The 7487-nt window shown below is 33.4% G+C and overlaps 1 pseudogene across 1 annotated transcript; it reads right to left on the bottom strand.

Moving 5' to 3' along the window:
• Window positions 1–6162: 6162 nt before the first annotated feature.
• LOC306653528 (cofilin-2-like) lies at window positions 6163–6719 on the bottom strand (annotated as a pseudogene). The gene has a single exon. The product of its transcript is annotated as a cofilin-2-like (transcript).
• Window positions 6720–7487: the final 768 nt, after the last annotated feature.

Genomic DNA, 7487 nt, shown 5'->3' with positions numbered 1-7487 from the left:
ATACATAGTACATTGTTGTTATCTATAGTTAGTCTACTATACAATAGCCCTCCAGAACTTATTTCTCCTATTTAACTATAATTTAATGCTTGTTGATCAACCTTTCCCCATCTCTGCCCCCACTACACTTCCCTACTCTCAACTTCTATGAAACCAGATTTTACAGATTCTGCATGAGTAAGATCATGTGGTGTTCATTGCTCTGTGTCTTATTTATTTCATATAATACAATGACCTCCAATTCCGCCATGTTATCACAATTTACAGGATTTCATCATTTTTTATGGCTGAATCATATTCTATTGTACATGGGTACCACATTTTCTTTATCCACTCATCTGTCGGATGGATGGGTATGCATTTTCTGACTACAGTGAATAGTGCTATAATAAATGTGAGCATGCAGATGTCTCTTCAATGTACATACAAAATTTCATTTTCTTTGCATATATACTCAGTAGTTAGATTTCTGTATCATACTGTATTTTTAATTTTTTGAGAAAAATCTGTACTATTGTTCACCTGCAATGTGTAAGACTTCCCTTGTCCCTACATATTGGCCAACACTTGTTATCTTTGGCTGTTCTATGAGAGGAGTAATACTTCATTTTGATTTTGATTTGCATTTCCTTGAAGATTAAGGATACTGAACATTTTGTCACATATATTTTTTTCACCTTGTTGGCCATATATCTGACTTCTTTTGAGAAATATTTATTTAGATTTATTGCCCATTATTTAATCAGGTGTATTTTTGCTATTGAGATTTTTTTTAGTTCCTTATATTTGCAGGATATTAAACTCTTGTCAGATATGTAATTTGAAAATATTTTCTCACATTCTGTAGGTTATATCTTAACTCTGATGATTAATTGATGGTAATTCCTTTTAAGACTTGGTAATTTACCTCTAGAACAGAGATGAGAGACTATGGAAATGTGGAAGTAATATCCATCATTCAAATGTTATTATGGATTTCCTAAATCAATGAATTTCTTCCTATTTTTAAAATACATTGTTATTCCTGAATAAATATATCATATTTCTATTAAAATGGAGATAAAAATAGGATTAAATTTGATGTGGGGTGTAGAAGTGTTACCTCTAAATAATGATTTTACAGAACTAAAATGTGTTGTAAATATCACTTGAGAAGTGATAAAAATGTGCTAGAAATACACATTAAAATGAAGTTTAGAGATCAGCTAATTTCTGGGAATGTTAGGAAAGTGTTTAAATGATATATGGAGTAAAGGAAAATGCATTTTATAAAACATTAATAAAAACATCTCTCTTAAAGCACATAACTAAACTGAGAAACTTAACCTCAAGCAGAAATCTTTATACTATGCTAAATTTTTAACAGCAAAAAATTGTTGACATAAAAGGCAGTCAACATTATTAGTGTAAAAATATAGCAGTATTTTTAGTAGTCAAGAAAATGAAAAGGTATTGCAATGTGTATTAGTAACTGTTTCATGTATCAAAAAGCTCGCATAAGAGCATTTCCATATGACCACATAGTTAAGAGTCCACTGAATCAAGTCAACAGGAGTTAAATCTTTCAAGATTCTGTGTACCAATATAAATAATATTCTAAAATATTTTAGTGCTCTAGAAATATTTTGAGAAATAGATATAATTGTTTTAAAACTATTTTAACAAATCAAATATAAACATAATAAAAGTTCTATACTAACAGTTTTCTAATTCTAAAAATACATTGCAGCTAGCATAGAATAGAAAAATAAATAATGGAAAAACAGAACTGTAACATAACTTTCAATTACAACAGATATTTATGAAATTAATATAGGATCCATAATCTTGGTTGTTACTTTTGGAATATAGACATGCTCAAGTTTTCAAAATATAAACATTAAGATGACTAAAATCTTTTTTTGTTTTTCTTTTTGGATTTCCTTTGAGATTTGTCTGATCTTTCATATTCAGTGATGATTCCTCTTTATTTCATTTATTAGTAATTTGCATAATACATTTTATTTGTTGTTATCAATTTCTAAGACTAAAGGTTTATCAACTTTTTAAATTTGTTTTTAAATTGACAGATTGAAGCACATATACATTGTGGTATGGTGAAATCTAGCTAATGGAGATATATATATATATATATATATAGTTACCATTTTTGAAATGCAAACAATAACCACCATAACCATAACATTCATAAACATATCATAATTTGGTCACCATCTGCACAGTAGATCTCCTGAACTTATTGTTGTTATCTCATTGTAATTTTGTATCTTTAGACCAACATTTCCCCTACATTCCTTCTCCAACACCCCTACCCTCTATCAAACATTATTCTACTCTCTATTTCTATGAGAAAAACTTTTTTGTAGTCTACATTGGATGTAAGTACAGCCTTTATGGAAAACAGTTTGAAGCTTCCTTAGAAAAACTAAAAATACAATTATCATATAAGGCAACAGTCTTGCAACTATGCATTTTTCCAAAGGAAATGGAACTACTGTTGTATAGAGACATCAGAATGCCCATGTTCATTGCAGCCCTATTCACAATTGCCAAGAAATGAAATCAACTTATTGTCTATCAACTGAAGAAAGGAGAAGGAAATGTGGTACACATATACAATGGAATACTATCTAGCCATAAAAACAATGAAATCCTGCCATTTTCAACAATATGAATGAACCTGGACGATATTACATTAAGTGAATTAAGTCATCAAAGAAAAATACTGTATAAAATTTATCAATTTTAATGATCTTTTAAGACAGATAAGCCCTTGGTATCATTTATTTTTCTGTATCAATTTCTTGTTTTCTATTTAACTGATTTCTACTTAGTTTTTAATATTTCTTTCTTCTACTTACTTTAGGCTTACTTTCCTATTTCCTCTATTTTTAAGTGAAATCTGAGAAATTGATTTTAGATCTTTCTTCTTTTCCTTTAGATACATTTATTTCTATACATTTTTCTCTTAGTGTGGTTTCACTGCATCCTACAAAGTTTGATAAGTTCAATTTCATTTAATTTAAAACACTTTTCTAATTCCTCTGAGACTTCTTTGACCCATGTGCTATTTAGAAGTGCATTGTTTAATCTTCAAATATTTGGAAACTTTGAGCATTTTTCTCTTACTGATTTCCACTTTAATTCTATTGTGGTATTTGAACATACTTTATGTGACTTCCACATGTTATGTTCTAAATAAGTTAAGGTGTGTATTGTGGCCCAACATGTGCTCTATCTTGGTGAACTTTCCAAGGGATCTTCAGAAGAAAGTGTACTCTACTATTGTCGAATGGCATATCCTATCAATATCAGTGAGATCATGTTGATTGGGAGTGCTGATCAGGTCAACCTATCCTTCCTGATATCTTGTCTGCTTATCTATCATCAACTCAAGAGGGGAGTAGAAATTACCAGATATAATGGTGGATGTGTGTGTGTGCCTCACAGTTTGGATGCTCTGTGGTTCAGTGCTTACACATACAGGAGTGTTATGTTTTCTGGAGAATTGACTCTGTATTATTATGGAATGTTTTTCTTTTCTCCTGATTATTTTCTTTGTTCTGATGTCCGCTTTGTCTGAAATTAATACCATAACTTTAGTTTTCTTTGTATTGGTATCAGCATGATAATTATTTATCTTAGTCTATAAGATTTTTTTAAAATTTAAAGTGAATTTCTTGAGGAAAACATATCAGGATATTATTTTTATACCTGGTGCAATGTCTATTTTTAATTGATATACTTTGGCCATCCACACTTAAAATGATTATTGATACAGTTGAATTTACCATGTATGCAATCATTTTTGATTCATTGCATTTGGTTTTTTATTCCTTATCCCCAACTCCTTCTCTGCTTTTTCTTGTTATAATAAAGAATTAAGCCAGACAAGGAGGCACACATCTGTAATCCCAGTGACTTGAGAGGCAGAGACAGGAGAATCTCCAGTTCAAAGCCAGTCTCAGCAACTTAGTGAGACCCTAAGCAACTTAAAGAGACCTTGTCTCAAAATATAAAATAAAAAAGGAGTGGGTATGTCACTTATGGTGAAGTGCCCCTAGGTTTAATCCCTGCTATCAAAAACAAACAAACAAATAAATAATTAAATAGGTAGATCCCATTTTCTTACATATATATCTTCTTTTTTGACAATAAAGAATTTTCTTTAGGTTCAGGAGACTGAGGCAGGAGGACTGCAAATTCAAAACCAGCATCAGCAATTTAGTGAGGCCCTAAAAAAACTTAGCAAGACCCTGCCTCAAAATAAAAATTAAAAAGGTTTGGGGATTTGGCTCAGTGGTTAAGCACCCCTTGGTTCAATCCCTGCATGAAAAGTCTACTACTGTTGAATTTCCATAGATTTTGCTTTTCTAAGAAAGCCTTAATTTGTCTTTCTCATCTGAATGATAATTTGTCTACATATAGAATTATAGGAGGATTTTTTTTTCCTTCACCACTTTAAATATTCCACACCTTATTTGTGCACATGGTTTCAGGCAAGATGTTTAATATAATTCTTATCATTAATTCTCCTTTATTTTTTTCTTCTCTTTACTTTTCAATGTTGTAAATTTTCCTTTGCTTTTCTTCACTTTGAATATGATATGCTTCGATGACACTTTTTGGTATCTCTTGCTTGGTGCTCTTTAAACTCCTTGGATCTGTGGTTTGATGTCTACAAATTGAAAAATTCTTAGCCATTATTGCTTCAAATACTTCTTCTTCTCTGTTCTCTTTTCCTTCTCTTTTGGTATCTCAGTTATGTACATAAACACTTTTCAATTTTTCCATGGTGCTTGGATGTTCTGATTCAGTTTTTCATTGATTTTCTTTTTGCACTTCGGTTTGGGGTATTTCTACCAACCTATCTTCTGGGTAAAGGATTCTTTCCTCAGTCATGGCCAACTTGCTAATGATGCAGTCCAAGTCATTCTTCATTTATCTTATAGGCTTGTATTTCTAGCATTTTCTTTTGCTTCTTTCTTAGAGTTTTTATCCCTCTGCTAACATCCGTTATTACATTCTTGTATGTGGCCTACTTTTTCCATTATAGTTGTTTATATGTATTTAGGTTACTTTAAATCTCTTTATGGGGAAATTTCACAACTGACCTCATGTCAGAATTTGTTCTGATTCTTCGTCTTTTCAGACTATATCTTCATGTATTTTTTTTTTTTTCTTACAAAAGTGCCACTCTTATAATGGTATTTTGTATTAGGTGGCTTTAGGGATAGAATATTGTTTAAACCAAATAAATCCAACAAATCTGGAAAGTATCATGCATGAATGTTGTACAAAAAAGTTAAATGACCAGTGCAGAAATTAACACATTTACCCTAAAAGCGGTTCCACATAACAGTTTGCAAAATTTCCAAGGAAAACAAGGCAACATTCTGTAACATGCCACAATTTTTATTGCAACATGGCCATTTTTGTGAGGGTGGGGAGTTTGATCTCAAAACAATGTTCTATTTAAGGCTCTTTTATACAGAAATTGCCATCATGACTGATATTCAAAATATCTTTAGTGTTGGAAGTCTCACATGGTAAACATGTGAGTATTCAGTACTGTACTCAGTATTCAGTACTGTACACTCAATGGAAAGGTGTTAGTAACAGTTATTTCTTTTAAGAAGATATGCAGGTAATAAGAATGAACACTGAGGTACTAGGATAAATTGATGATAGTTAAACGTAATTGGTATTCCTTTTGGGGGATTAAACTCATTTTAAAAAGTGCTTTTAATGCATAGTGTTATATTTGTGCTGCCATGTCACAAAAGAAGGCTTGCCAAGGCAGGTGAGGTGTATGAATGCTCCAGCGCCTCACAGAACTACAATCAAGTGCAACTATAAATAATACTGAAAAAAGTTCACCATCTGACCAGTGGATAATACTTTCAAGGCATTCAATCTGCTTACCCTTTGCAGTATTCTAGACTATTCACATTGACAATCACATTCACTGTAGGGCTTGCTGCAAGGGAGGCATATAACCAGTTGTTTTGGCTAAAATAAGATAGGAAGGTATTTCTTGGGTTCTACATAAAAGGAACCATATTAGAGTCTAATGGCAATCCCTGACAGGCTGCTTAAATGAATGATATCTCCTTCATTCACAGTGTTGGAAGGGCCCAGTGGAAAGGGAAAAAAACAAAAACACACCTAATGCTATTCCAATGAACTGAGGTGGAGAAATGAAACCCCCTTAAGATTCAGATGGCACTTGATGGTCACATTATAATGGTTTTCCTTCAAGTGAAACTACTACATTGCCTCCCAATTGACCGGTCCTTAATATCATCCAAGACATTTACTTGCCACTCGTGTTTAACACCTGTAAATTTCTTTTTAATGGCATCTTTAGAGCTAGCATAAATCATCTTGCTTTTTAAGAGTGCACTTTCAGGAGCCCAGAATATAAATACTAGGTCTTCTTTCTTAGACTCTTTTGTTTCTTATGTTGCATCGTACAAAGCATATCGGCAATCATTCAGAGGTAGCAACTTCACAAAAGATGTATAGGGGCCCTCTACAGTATCATCAATGTCATGCACCAAGATCTGCTTGGCTTCCTCTACAACTATTTGTCTTTTGTCATCACTTAAACAGAAGAGAACTGCTTTCTTTCTTTTCTTGATCTCCTCTTGTGTAGAAGATTTCCTTACTTTCATATCATTAAAAACTTTCATGACTTCATCCTTCACTGTAACTCCGGATGCCAAATTTCAGAGCACGTGTGTTTAGAAAAATTAGGAAGCGAAGAGCAAACGCCGCACACGTGGGGTTGGACCCTTCCGCAGCCCGGGCAGCCCAGCCCGGACCTCCGCCTCGCACCCCACGCCCACTCCCAGGCCCTCCTGGCCCCCCTAGAATCCAGAGAGCAGCAAAGCCGGGGCAGGCCAGCCGGCTGGGAGCAGCCAGGTTGCAGCAGGGCTACAGCTTATCTTCATGTCTTTTAGCATACTATGTAATATTTTCCTGAAAGCCAGAAACAATATATAGAGTAAAAGGACTTTGGTATAATGATTTATAACTGGCTAGGAGTTAGGCTGAGTTTAATATTTTCTGTAGCAATTGGTGCCAGATGTTTCAAATTCCTCTTCTCCTGTTGATTTGGGAATTCTAACACTCTTGCACAGATACAATTTTCATCTTGCAGCTGTTTCAATTATAATCCATCATTATTTTACTGAAAGTTGTTGATGTTACAGCCAAGTATTTGGAAGTGGAATCTTTAATAATCTTATGATTATAGGAAGTCTTTAGTGAGGCTGTTTCCCTGAACTGTGACCTTCAGGATATTTCTTACCTTCCCTACTGCTACTTTAGGTGAGACAGGAATCCTGTGAAGCGGCTGCTACGGAAGAAATACCCTTCTCCCAGGGAAAGGCTCAATTTCTTTTTCCTCTCCATGGCGAGTAATACATTTATTATAAAGAAAGTTTGGGGATGTATCTCACAAGGATCTCTCTTCTCTGTCC

This window comes from Sciurus vulgaris (assembly GCF_902686455.1).
Source record: "Sciurus vulgaris genome assembly, chromosome: 2".
Taxonomy (NCBI): Eukaryota; Metazoa; Chordata; class Mammalia; order Rodentia; family Sciuridae; genus Sciurus; species Sciurus vulgaris.
The sequence above is the reverse complement of the archived record's forward strand: the minus strand, read 5'-3'. Positions and strand labels throughout refer to the sequence as shown.